Raw genomic sequence first — 15418 nt, forward strand, 5'->3', positions numbered from 1 at the left:
TAATGAATATACTGGAAAAATTTAGCTATTTAAACTAATGATTATATAATTTATATATCAAATGGTAAATTAAATTGGATATATAACTCTTATTACTAATCGTTTAGGTAAATAACACACAAGTATATTAACATTACTGTTTAAAAACTAAGCTCAAATAATTTTGAAAGCGAGATTGAAAGAATACATTTGGAAACAGTTTTCTATGGGTAGTGATCGGGTTTATCATTGTAGTGTGGGTTTCCATATATTTTATTCCATTTGGAAAGTCTGCTGTCTCCGGATGCTTTTACTATTAATTGTGTTAGAATATTTTAAATTAGAGTAGAAATCGTATTTTTTTTCTATAACATTCGCCATCTTGTGAAAATATTTGATGCGATAATATTTAGATTGTGACTAGATTGTAACGCATGATTGAGCGTGCGCGCACAGCACACCGAGCACGGAATTGTGTTTTTCTTTTCATGTTTAAATAGTACTTGCCTTGGTAGAGCCGTTCAATCTTACTTATATTACAAAAGGGTACAAATATATTTATAATTTTTTAATAATATATAAATATTCAGTATAAACTGATGGGGTGGATGGTATCGTGCCTTAAGGCAAATTGCTGCCTGTGTACACATTATTAAAATCTCTATAAAATATCTGATAACTTAATGTACATATGTCCAATAAACATTTTTGACCACAAAATGATTTTTTTTTAAACTTCTTTTCACTGAGAGTCTATAACCGCTGGACCTGCATTCCCAAAAATTTAATCAGTTTTTCATCTTGTCAATACAAGTAAAATGTTTTATGAATTATTGAAATCGAACGCTCCGTTCTCTTAAAAACTGCGTCACCGGTTTTGGCACTTTTTGCCCCGTATCTTCCGAACGGCTAGACCTGCTTTCGCTAAAAACTAATCAGCACGCATCCTTGTCAATACGAATCGAATTGTTGCGTCGACAAAATTTGTATCCGCGCACACACACATACATCCATTTTTTCTAAGGTATGCCAAAATGTTCAAAAACCTTTGAAATGTAAAGATATATAAAAATTTTCATTTTCCATTTTATCTAAGGTATGCCAAAATGTTCAAAAACCTTGGCCTAAAATGTAAAGATATATAAAAATTATCATTTTCCATTTTTTGCGATTACTATAACTTACTCTACAAAAAGTTAATAATATTTTAACTCAAAGCATCATTTTTTGTTTTAATTCCTACTTCACAAACAGAATAATAAGTGAATTATTTCCTTTTAAACATGCAATATTTATGATATTGCAATGTAATAATTTTATTTCTTACATTTTGATAGAAATTGAACTAAACAAATCCTATAAAGAGCTCAGAAATAGTCTTCATAAATAACACAACAATATTTTTAAAAACATATGACACAAATAATCTCGGTGCCATGGCTAGTAGCCAGCAGGACAGTGTTAACTCATTCGCCAGTTTATTTTTTAAATATTTTAACCACTTTCTAGATCTCATCTTCCAAAAGCACTTTGAGTAATAAGAACATAATTTCACCCTATCAATTTAAGAAACTGCCCTCAAAAATTGACTTGAAATTAACTAATATTTATTCTTTTCATTTCCATTCTGTTTATGTCTCGTATGCTTGATTTGGTGTGGCATACCGGTCTCTTCTATACGCTAATAGCAAATCTTCCTGATAACTTTTTTCAGTCTTTATTACTGAAATCATAATTGTCATTCAAACTTTTTTATAAATATATCGCACCTTTACTCTTTTTTGGAGAAAATGAATTCTGGCGTTCCTAAGGGAAGGGTTTTTTAACTTCACTTATGGCTGTAACAATATACACAAACATGGTAACATTTGCAGATAATATCTGCATTTTTTCTAATAGTGAGCACGAGTGATCAAAAACTGTCTTAAATTAGCACACAGTACATTTACAAGGAAGCGAAAATGTTTTTTGGTGTACAAATATCTCAGGTTGAGCACGTAAAATACTATGGTTTTTATTTGAACAGAAGCCTCACGTGAAAAGTTCATACAATTAAAAGGAAGATAACAATCTGCGAAAAAACGATAAAAAATCAGCCAAATCAACTCGCTAAGAATCTGCTAACCACAAATACAACTGGATGACTTTAAGAAACATGCTCTCTGCACTAAACTCGCTCATAAGCGGTAAGGTTTAAGTAATGGAATCTTTTCATTGTATCCTTAATATCAAATCTAAAATGCCAACCGTTGGGTAAAATTGTAGCATTATATAGCGATATATTGACCATTAAAATTACTAAATACTTTCTTGGGCAGATTGTAATTATATGAATGAAAGAATGGTTGTCCGTGAAAATTGTTTTCAACGTTCTGTCTATTACCGCTTATTTTGATATGCGTTGTAGGAACGTCGCACGTGATCGCGTATATATAAGCACATATACACTAAAAACGACAATAACAGATTCATTAACAATTATTACCATAAAATGCGTGTTACTAATCACGATGTCGAAATAGACATCACTAACAAGCAAAGTATTACACATTTTAATTAGTGTAATGGAATATTACCATTATTATCGTTTGCATATAGATCTGATCTCAATAGAACTGACCCATGTGTGAGATATTGAAATTCATTATTATCTAACAATAAGAGGTAGTTAATTACACACAGAGAAATACCCAATTTTAGTTGGCCTGCCACTATATATAAATTATCTAAATGCATTAATATAATTTTGTATTATGTTACCGCTGGTGTGAATTATTAAAAACGTTCGAATATAGCAAACATCTTTTTTAATACATTGTGAAATTTTTTGGAAACAAATTTACAGTTACTGAAAGTTACACTTACAGTAAGATCGATCGATTTGGATAACTGTGATAACCATTCTATTTATGTTAACAGTGTAAAAAGCCAATTATGGAAAGCAGGTCCACAATGCAAAATAGTAAATGTATCTAAGCTACAGTGCTTGTATATATATTTTTTTTTTTTTTATATTTTTATTGGCCTCTGGTAAACATTTAGCCACATACATAATATACAATATACAGGTAACATATATATTATATTGGTCACTTACAACTTAATTTTACTATTATTAACAAACCTAATTATGTTAGGATAACAGTTCAGATTTTGCAATAATGATGTCAAATTAAAGGGTTTAATCAGTGTTTTTATAGAGTGTAGTTCCTCTAACAATTTAGCCCTGCTTGCTTCAAATATACTACATTCTAGTATGATGTGTTCAGATGTTCCGCTTGATGCTCCACAAGGACATGATTCTGACTCTATTATTCCCAGCCTCTTCAGGTGTGCAGGGAAGTTGCCATGGTTAAGCCTTAGTCTTGTTATTGTTACGATGGTACCTCTGTTTTCATCTGCATATTTTCGGAACCACGGTTTCATCTTCAATTTGGGGTTGACTGCCTTGTAGTATCGTCCCTTTGTTTCCGACGATCTGTTCCATTGCTCTTGCCATTTGACCAGTATTTTTTTCTTTGAATTATTTATATAGTCTTTCCTAGTGGCTAGGTTGATCATAGTTCCGTATTCTGTTGCCCATTTTGCTATTGAGTCCGCTTCATCGTTTCCACTAGAACCGGAGTGCGATCTAGTCCATAATAATTTGACTGTATACCCGTTCTCCAATAGCTGTATAAGTCTATTCCATACTTCATATACTAATGTCTCGCTTAGTCGATTAGTAAGGAATAGATTTTTCAGTTTATCTATGCAGCTTTTGCTATCGGTAACGATGACCACTTTAGTGATTTTGTGGCTTTCTATATATTCAGTTGCTTTTTTTATAGCTATTAGCTCGGCTGTCCAAATTGAAACGAAGTCTGGTAGTTTATATCCTATTTTGATATTATCGTTTTTATAAAATAAAGCGCAGCCAGTTTTGTTATTAATTTTTGACCCGTCTGTAAATATAACTTTATAATCCTCTATGTTGATTGTATTCGTATTGAATATTTTTTCTATCGTATAACTGTTGTCTAATGTGAAAAAGTTATAATACGGGTGTTTATTGTATTTATTTGTGTCTCCTCTTGTTTCAATTACTTTTATATAGCTATATACCAAGCTTGGTTTTGGACGATTTCTCCAATAGTCACTTGTTAATGTATCTATGACTACATTCTTGATATTTTCGATTGTTCTATTATTTTGTACTTGGTATTTTTTAACTTCCCGAAGGAGAAGTTTATGTTTTCATCAAAAAACCCGATTCGCTAATTTTATGTTTTCTCGACGTTTCAAGCCATTCTGAATCGAATGAGACCAAATTTGGAAAAAGTATGTTTGTGTGTGTGTGTGTGTGTGTGTGTGTGTGTGTGTGTGTATGTGAACAGATTTTTTGTCGTAAATCGACGTTTTCTCGAAAACGGCTGGGTCGATTTCAAAAATTTAAAAGCCATTCGATGTATCTTGACGAGAACTATTGTTTGTCAGTTTTGTGCGACGATCGGCCAAGCCGTTTCTTTATAAATGGCAGAAAAGTGAAAAATTTTTCGTCTACGTTTTAGCCCGCAATTCTGAATCGATTTTGAAAATTCAAAAACCGTTCGAAAGATATTGGTTGGGAATCGTGCTGATTAGTTTTTGGTAGAGATCGGCCGGGCCGTTTTCTTGTAATAAAGTTTTAAAAAAAAAAAATTCGACGATTTTTATGATTATTTTTTTGACGATAGATACCATAGTCTTCTAGATCATACTAAAATATTACGGCCCTACGACAACTGGTTCAGCTTTAAAAATTCGTCAAAGTTTGCAAAAATCAGTATGGTCTTTTTGGCATTTGTCAAAATTAGACTTTTGATCGACGTTTTCTCAAAAACGCCTAAACCGATTTTAGAAATTTAAAAGCCATTTGATGTATTTCGGTGAGGACTATCGTTTGTCAGTTTTGTGCAACGATCTGCCAAGCCGTTTCTTTGTAATTTGAAAAAAACTTTTCGTCCACATTTAAGCTCATCCTACCGAACGATTTTAAAAAATCAAAAACTGTTCGAAAGATATTAGTTGGGAATGATACTGATTAATTTTAGGTGAAAATCTACCGAGCCGTTTTCTTGTAATTAACTGTTGAAAAAAAGTGTTAAATTTTCGTCGACATTTAAGCTCATCCTACCGAACCGATTTTAAAATATCAAAAACTGTTCGAAAGATATTAGTTGGGAATGGTACTGATTAATTTTAGGTGAAAATCTACCGAGCCGTTTTCTTGTAATTAACTGTTGAAAAAAAGTGTTAAATTTTCGTCGACATTTAAGCTCATCCTACCGAACCGATTTTAAAATATCAAAAACTGTTCGAAAGATATTAGTTGGGAATGATACTGATTAATTTTAGGTGAAAATCTACCGAGCCGTTTTCTTGTAATTAACTGTTGAAAAAAAGTGTTAAATTTTCGTCGACATTTAAGCTCATCCTACCGAACCGATTTTAAAATATCAAAAACTGTTCGAAAGATATTAGTTGGGAATGATACTGATTAATTTTAGGTGAAAATCTACCGAGCCGTTTTCTTGTAATTAACTGTTGAAAAAAAGTGTTAAATTTTCGTCGACATTTAAGCTCATCCTACCGAACCGATTTTAAAATATCGAAAACTGTTCGAAAGATATTAGTTGGGAATGATACTGATTAATTTTAGGTGAAAATCCACCGAGCCGTTTTCTTGTAATTAACTGTTGAAAAAAAGTGTTAAATTTTCGTCGACATTTAAGCTCATCCTACCGAACCGATTTTAAAATATCAAAAACTGTTCGAAAGATATTAGTTGGGAATGGTACTGATTAATTTTAGGTGAAAATCTACCGAGCCGTTTTCTTGTAATTAACTGTTGAAAAAAAAATTTAAGCCGATTTTCATGGAAATTTTTTTGGCGATATACATCATGGTATTATAGAACTTACTGTAATATTACGGCCTAACGACAAGTAGTTTAATTTTAAAAATTCGTCAAAGTTTGCTAAAATTATTATCGTTTTTTTTAAAGTAGGATTAATGAAGTATATTATTTACCCATTTTTTTGATTAAGTCGATTATTTACACATTTCGGGAAGTTCATGTAACTTGCCTCAAGGCTAAATACCAAACCAACTAGTTAAGTACAAATTTATCACTTAAATATTGGAATCTTGAATGTAAAGGCATTTCTCCACATTCCACCAACAACAGTGCTTGTATATTTAAAAAATCACCAAATAAAATTAATATTAATTAATTAATAAAAAAGAGTACTCGCCACTTATCATATTCGTGTAAAATATAGGTCAGTCTATAGGATAAAACTAAACCCTGATATGTTTACTTATACTTATACTATACGAAGAATCATGAAAGTACAAAAGTGTATTTTTTTATCTTTAATAATTAACTATTAAACAAATATATTGAAATCTTAAAAGATATATTTTGATTTAAAATTGGACATTTATTTTATATTTATTGATTAATCATAATGTATTACACATTAATGTTTATGAATTGAAGCATAATGACAATAGAGCTTTTAGTGTCAAATTGCATCATTGTCTTTTTACCCATTCAGATCGGGTAATCATTTGTCTCCAAACCACCCTAAAATATATATATTTTATTGTGCATATATGCACCTATATTACATTACGTCACTCAATAAGTCTGTAGAATAACACATAGATGATGTAGCTATGTGATCATCCATATGATTTGTAGGAAGCAACAACTTTAAGAAGATATATGTCAAAGTTTCATGAAAATCCGACGATTAGTTTACAAGTTACAGAGGTACAAGTGACGCTGCTTTTGAGATCTTCAAAGCTATGAATTTAAAGCAAGTTCATGTGTTGATTTATCATTGCTTTTTGATTGATAAAATATCATCACAGCCAAAGTATCGCTTGATAAGTGTTATCTGGACTCTGCCAAATTGAGGCAAATTGTGAAGAAGTCGTTTGCTACTTTTAATCATGGCCATACAGACACTAACGATGCTAACGCTCTAGAAAGCCGATTGTGGTGTTTACATCGGAAAACCGAAAAGTCCACCGAATCGTTTTGGAAACCCGAAAAGTGAAAATGCCTGAGATAGCTGGCACCCTAAAGATATCAATAGAATATGTTGGACATATCGTCCGCGAATATTTGAATAAGAAAAAGCTCCGTGCTAAATGGGTGCCGCGCGAAGTCACGTTTAACCAAAAGCATAACGAGTTGATGATTACTAAGAGTATTTGGAGCTGTTTAAATGAAATAAAAGTTTATGCATCAATATGTTACCATGGATGTGACCTGGCTTCACCACTACCCTCCGGAGTCGAATAGACAGTCATCTAAGAGGAGAAAAAATGCAAACGATCAGCAGGCAAGGATATGGCGTCAGGTTTTTTGGTATTTGTAAGGAATGATCTTTATCGACTATCTTAAGAAAGGCTAGACCATCAACAGTGATTATTCAATAACGCTATTTTAGCATTAGATAATCGTAATAGGAAAAATGACCTTTGAAAAAGAAAAACAATGCTGCTCCATCAGGACAACGCATCAAGTCACAAATTAGTGGCAATAAAACATGAATTGGACTCCGAATTGCTTCTTCTTTCACTATATTTTCTATATCTGTTCCTCAGCGACTAAATCCTGTTCTCAGATCTCAAAATAATGCTCGCTGTGAAGAAATTTTTGACTAATGATGAGATGATAGCCGAATTTTGTGGCAAAGTAGAAATAGTACTACAAGAATGGTTTCGAAAAGTTCGAAGTTTGCTATAATCGGCATATCGTCTTAGAAGAAATCTATATAGAATAAAACAAAAGAATTTTGGGAAAAATGGGTTTTTCTTAGTTATCTTACGGACTTATTGAGTGAAGCGATATTGTAACATATGCACCTACGATTTTCTTTAGTACGGCCAATCATCACTGAAACGTAAAGATTTGAGAAAAATATTAATTATAATATAAATTAAGACTCGACTCGGCTCGACCGTTTCTTTGTAATTTAGTAGAAAAAAAAAGTCAAACATTCTGAACCTATTTTGAAAATTCAAAAACTGTTTGAAAGATATTAGTTAGGAATCGTGCTGATTAATTTTTGGTGAAGATCGTCTGGTCGTGTTTTTGCGATCATTTGGCGACTTTTTTCGATATACATAGTGATAGCGTTGGTCTACTAAACAAACATCCTAAAATATAAAAAGCTTACGTCAAGTGGTTTAATTTTAAAAATGTATAAAATTTGGATTTTTATATTCACTCAAAATCAAGTATAACGTGATTGTTTTGTTTATTTTATTATTAAACATTTTTGTATAATTATTTGTATCAGTATTATTTTGTATTATTTAAAAGATATCAACCGGAAATTCGAAATCGCATTACAGTTTTTAGTAAGAAGCATAAACTTTATTTTCGATATAAACAGTTGACAACTTTTCTATAACTGCAATCTTAAAATTTGTTAAATCTCCATTCGATTACTACAACTACTCTGAGGTTCAAGAGAATATTATATCTAATGCATTAAATAACTTTGTTTGGAAAAGAGTATTTCTAGCAATGAACCTAAAAAGTATAATTACATTGGCATTTATATTACAGTTTTTGCGATCTGAGCGATACAACTAATCACTGTATGGTGTGGTTTATTTTAGGCTAATAATGATCTGAATTAGCATAATATTAGTTAAAGGAGTTTATTGCGTGTTGATAAAAATAACACTAGATTTTCATGTATAAGCTGACTCAGATCAGCTCCAGCCATTGCATGGTCAAAGAAATTACTAACGAAAATTTGTATATATGTATATAAGACCAAGACCACATTTGCTTTACGCATAATATTATAATTGAAAAATTATTATGTTATTAAGTTTTCAAAAAAATACTTCCAACGTTATGAATTATTTTCATTTCTAGTATTTGATATCAATATTGATTTTGAAAAATGTAACATTTATTATGTCTATAATTCAAACTTTGAGCTAATAATTAATCAAATTGGCAAATAAAACTTTATCAATAGAATTGAAAATTTTGAGAGAAATGAACATACTTTGAGATAGCTAGTTGGAGAAGAACCCATTCGTGTTTGTTCTCAACAAAATATCAGAAAAAAAAATAAAATCTATACAATCTATTCATGTATCATCACAGATTATAGATCCTTTATCACCCTATCTGTAGTGATGTCGAATGGGCGGCTAAAATAAATTGTAGAGAATAACACCTAACTTATTGCATTGCGATAAGTTGAGAAATACGTTAGTAGTCCTATCTCCGAACCAAATTAATCGAACAAAACGACATATATTTAGTTTATTTCATATAGAGCTGCCTGAATTAATTTTAGAGTTAAAGTTTTAGTTAATGTCTAATTGGGAAACGTTACGAAGACTATTAGAAAATCTTTTAGAAACATAATTTAGTTTTCTTTCTATTATTTTGATGGATACCTGCTTAAAATGCTTTTTTGCTTTTATCTACATATTTCCATAATCAAACAAAACATTATATATTTAATATTTTGTTATATGTATTTAAACAATAATAAATAAAAATGTGGAAACAGAGACATTTTTATTAAGTAAATTATATTAAAAATGCATGAGAAAACTATTTTACCGGATGAGTTTAATGTGACCCAAAGAACTATAAATGACCTACAGATATTACAAAATGCCTTTTCTTCAGGGTAACGTTTTAAGTATGTTTTAAATTTTAATGCTGCACGCTTAGGTTTTCGAAATCAATTTCATTGCAACCGATATTGATTCTCGTAAAGTTTATATGTCATCATTTTATATTTTATTTAAATAGCATGTGAAAGATCAAGATTCAAGCAATATAAAAATAGTCATGAACTCAATTTTAGTCTACGAATTATGCTAAAAAAATTTTACTCACATCAAAATAACTATATTTTATATTTAATGTCAAATAATTTTTATTGTTTAAAATAAAATGATCATGTAACGATGGATTTAAATGAGTAAGTATTAATTCGCAACAGTTAAATTTATATGAGATATCTTTATTTCAAATTTTCTAATAATCTCCACTTATTTATAGAATATTATTTGTTTATCAGTTTTTTTTTCTAGATGAGGCGCCTAAGGGCATCGAGTATGCATAATATGAGGACCGACAACTCTCTTCAAATTCTTTTACCTGACAATGAGATGCCAAATAAAGAGAAAAATCATGTTGTCAGCTTCTGTGTTGATCGGGTTTTCTTGTACCTGCCTCTTTTCTTTGCCTATGCCTCCATGCGCAGTAGCGCTCTTCGTAGCCAGTATAAAGCTATTTTAAGTGGCTGATGTTTTTTTTTGGTATTTATTTCGTCATGTAATATAATAGTGTTTATATTTACTTGATTCTAAATTTGTCATTTAAATAAAAGCTATTCCAACAAAATCTAGTAATGCAGCATTCAAACTTACAATTAGTTTTTTTTTAACCCAATCTGCTGGTCAAATCATAATCACTTAGAGAGTGTTAAGCTGGTAAAATATGACGAATGTTTTCGTCTAGAGATTTAGCAGTCAAAAAGCATCCTAAAATGAATTCAGTCAAGCCATATAGACCTAAACATCCAAATAACTTGCCATACAAGATAGATGCTATGTGCAATTGTGTTTGATAAAGTCTGTATTATTTTTTATTATTTTCACGTATTTAATCTTTTCTTCTATATGCTGTGATATGAATATTTTCGTTTTGATTGTTTTTTTGTAAATTCACGATATTTCACTTCGTTTTCACTTCTTAACATTTATCACTTGTACTGACATTTAGAGTTTTTGTCTAAATGACAAATTTAGATACATGTTTATAAACAATATTATAATTACATAATATGATGAATACGAAAAAAAACATTAGGCATCAAAAATGGCTTTATATTGGCTAGCAAGAGCGCTAAGATGCATGCAAACATGAGCAAAGAAAAAAGGCAGGTACAGTAATACCCGACCAACATAGAAACTGGCAACATGGGTTTTCTCTTTATTTGGCATCACAGGTAAAAAAAATTGAAGAGAGTTGGCGGTCCTTATATTATGCATACTCGATGCCCTATGGCGTCTTGTCTATTCTACATTATGCTATGGATTGAACTTGGCACCGTATCAAATGAATTCTTTAAACAAGGCCTGTTTCGAAGGTTGACAATCACGTTGTGACTTGTAAATCACAACCTAAGATTGACTTAAAATTTATATTTAATCGTGCATACCTTAATCTATACATGATATAAATGGGCTTAAAAAATTAAACATTATAATTTGAAATAACAAAAAAAAACTGTAAATGAGCCGTTCAGTGCACACAGTGACTAACTCCAAAAAACAGAAAGTAGAGAACAGCGATGAAGTAATGAACATTGCTTTTAAAAATTCCTGTTATAATATAAGTTGAAAAATATATTGTAGAACGTATAATACCTATATAGCTTACATGTGACGGTATATAAGGTTTAATTACTGTTAACAGTGAGTAAATAATTATAATTCAGTTAAAGTTTTGATATGACTTGTGGAGTTAATCAAGCTGTCACTGAAAAAATAATAAACCTAATTCTTTTTATTTGTGTTAAAGCATTTCATAAAAATCGAATGTTAACTGTTGTAATATATTATTTCTGTAATATTATAAGTGCACACAGTGACTAACTCCAAAAAACAGAAAGTAGAGAACAGCGATGAAGTAATGAACATTGCTTTTAAAAATTCCTGTTATAATATAAGTTGAAAAATATATTGTAGAACGTATAAATACCTATATAGCTTACATGTGACGGTATATAAGGTTAATTACTGTTAACAGTGAGTAAATAATTATAATTCAAGTTAAAGTTTTGATATGACTTGTGGAGTTAATCAAGCTGTCAACTGAAAAAAATAATAAACCTAATTCTTTTTTATTTGTGTTAAAGCATTTTCATAAAAATAAATGTTAACTGTTGTAATATATTATTTCTGTAATATTATAAATAATATTTTCTCTATCAGCTGTATTCTATGATGATTAGAATTTCTGTCAAGTTTTGTAGTATTTATGATTAATAGGGGGAATGAATTTTAGCAAATCTTTTATGTCTTTCAATTTTCTAGTTCTAGCTTTATAATATAATTATGACTATTGTATATTATTTCAATAATTTGGTCTACCTGGTGCAGACTTTCTTATATTAATAGTTTTAAAATACGTATCTTAAATGATTGGGATTGGACCTTTCTAACTTTATCCAGCGCATTTTAAGCCAATTTACTGGATACCCTGTGATGGTTACTTTTCTGTTAGTGATTATACTTATGGCTTTGTTGATAACAAATCTTCGTGAAACATTTGGATTAGCTAAATTGGCGCTTTCCTTTTACATTTTTTTATTATATTATACCAATTATCTAGTAAAAAATATGTCTCGATTTTTTTTCGCACGTGACTTAATAATGGCAAAATCTAGAGTCAATAGGTAAATAGCTATATCCACTGACCAGAAATTTCATTTCAATTGACTTAGCTCTTATTTCCGTTCTTTAAACAAGTTTCAATAAACTTAAGACAGTTTTGCTGTTTTTGTTTTGCCGGGTACACGAATTTTAGTATGTTAATTAAACAAGTTTCAATAAACTTAAGACAGTTTTGCTGTTTTTGTTTTGCCGGGTACACGAATTTTAGTATGTTAAGTTTGTAACATCCTTGATGTTCTTTATAAAACAAGACGAATTTTGTTGATACCCTACAGTTCTTTGCCAAACAATCTTAGGGTTTACATTTTTATTAAATTCTTATCCGTAATTCATGAATTTCAAATCCGACAACCGTTCTAGCCGGAACATATTCACTACAAAATGGAAATGTCTTCTGAAATAAATGACTTATTATTCAGTGGTCAAGAAAAATATGTTTCACATCGTTAATTCACTAAAAGTTACGTTACACCAAGTAATTTCGCACTAATATCTTAGTTTTCTCAAAAAGTGGAGTTAGTCAATGTGTGCACTGAGCGGCTCATATGTAACTAACGACAAACTCAGAATAATACTTACTAGTAACAAATGAAAAGCTAGGCTGTATTTTTACAACTTTTAATAATTGCAAGTTCATAATACTTTATTTAAATATAATTTATGTACCTAAATAATAGCTTCAAGGTTCAAAATTCCTACTGGCTTTGATTTCAAAATATCTGGCATTGTTATAGGTCTGGATAGTATTTTGACAGAAATGTATTTTTTTTTCATTTTGCTCTATTTTGTGCTATAAACACAAATGTTTTAAGTTATTTTCGTTTTACCGACTAAATGCAGTACAAAATTAATTTTTACATGTCAAAACTAAGACAAGTGAAGCAAAATCAATATTGTGAGTGGACAATGAAAAATCTATTTTCAAAGAAGCAATGATTTATATAAGATTATTTTTGGCATTTCAAAACGACCATCGTAGAAATATCGATTACTCAACATCTAGATTATTCTAAAATAAGATCACAACTTTTCGTCGCTTGTTTTCAAAAGAGTCATTGAAGATTCAGCGCTGTGGAATTCAGTTGACCATCACTCAAATGCCGGATATTATTAATCGAGTTTTCTTACTAATTTTAGAACCTTAAAATAACTTCAATCTCTGATACTTATGTAAAAATCGTATCCAAAACATGTTCTATTTTAGTTGGCCAAACAAGTAATAAACACTACGCATTATGACTCGCACAACTACGCTGCTCTATCTCCAACGACTCGAGAAGATATTTTTGATGTGTAAACTAGCCTATAAAGCTATCTAGCATTATGAATTGTTGGAAAAACAAATGTTATAAGTAGATTGGAAAAACATTCAACCCTTAGTGGCCATAAATGCAATTTTGATAACATTTGCAATTTTTTTTTCTTGCACATATTATTTCAATATATTATTTTATGTGACCAATGATTATTAGTTCTGGAACTTATTAAAAGTGGCAATACTATGTTTAGTACCTCAAGTATACAATTTCTTAAATTTTTTTACATTTCAAATTTTGCATAAATATTTTTTCTGTTCTTTTTTTTAATTTTCTGAAATAAACTGATATAAGTGGTAATAGCTCTATATTCAGGATATATGGCTAAATATGGCATTTTTAAAATTATTTGTCAGAAATACTAATAAACGTTTATTTTTAGCATTTTATGAATATATATTTCATTCCTCATTGCAGTTTTTTTCTTTTTAAAATTCAATGTTAAATTTTGATATTAGATTTTGATATTATATATAATATATATATATATATATATATATATATGTATATGTGTGTATTAATTACTGTTTGTTGTTCATCTTAATTTAGTTGCTTATATATTTAGACATTATTATCTATTCTTTATTTATTTCACTCTCAGTAAAAATGCAAATATGTTTAAAATAACTAAAAGATAAAAAATGATAAATAAAAAAATATATCAATTATTGATCTAATAAAAGCTTTATCGCTCAAATATGAACGTAGCCTTGACAGGAATTTTCCTATCAAGTTGTAGCTTTTTCTGAAAGTAAAATTGTTTTTGTGGTGTGTGCTCTAGGAAAAACGTGAGTTGCTTAGAAGTGTATGCATTGTCCGATAGTGAAGCACGTCTAACCGCTAATTACATTTTTTAACATCTCTATATTGTAGGTATGAAGGTTCTATTTAATTTTGTATGTTTATACACTGAAGGTCTTTTAGAAGATGTTGTGCCTCTGATTTAAATAAACAATCCTATTTCTATTACGCGCAATAGACAGGTTATGAGTGTATTACACATACAATTACAAACCAACTTAGCATATTCCGTGAAGGCATGTATATATATATAAATTATATATAATATATATTTGAATGATTCAAAATACTTTTTGCTTGTGTTGACGAAACGAATGTTTTTGGGAGAAGCAAAGCCTTTTTTTTTCTTTTTTGCTAAAATTCTAGAGCTCACTTATATACTTCAAATTATTAATTTTAACGTTGCAATTCAGTTTATATTTCTTAGAAATATGAGATAAGATTCTTTATTCTCTCTCCCCTTCGAAGAAGATCGTTAAGTTTTGTTTATTTATTTTTCATGTAAACTTATATGAACATTATCGTTCAATTTATAAGTTCTTATATTTTGTCTATAACATACAAATAATGAAAATTGCAGTATTTATAATAATACATTTGAAAAAATTACGGTATGGGAAGTTCCAGCAATTTGCATTGGCACGATGCCATACAGTACTAGTTTGAACTTATAATGGCGAGAATGTTAAGGTCAATTATTTTTATGCATTTAATTATAGTTTTGTTAATTGTAGATATAATATTTATATGGTAATATGTTCCTACTTGTTATGTAATTGTAGCAATATTCAATGCTATAACGTCATTGACAAATCAATTGTAAACGCGTTACTTTAGTG

This window comes from Ctenocephalides felis, unplaced genomic scaffold (assembly GCF_003426905.1).
Source record: "Ctenocephalides felis isolate EL2017-DRISC unplaced genomic scaffold, ASM342690v1 CF-g0.4_SCAFFOLD_01886, whole genome shotgun sequence".
NCBI classification, from domain to species: Eukaryota; Metazoa; Arthropoda; class Insecta; order Siphonaptera; family Pulicidae; genus Ctenocephalides; species Ctenocephalides felis.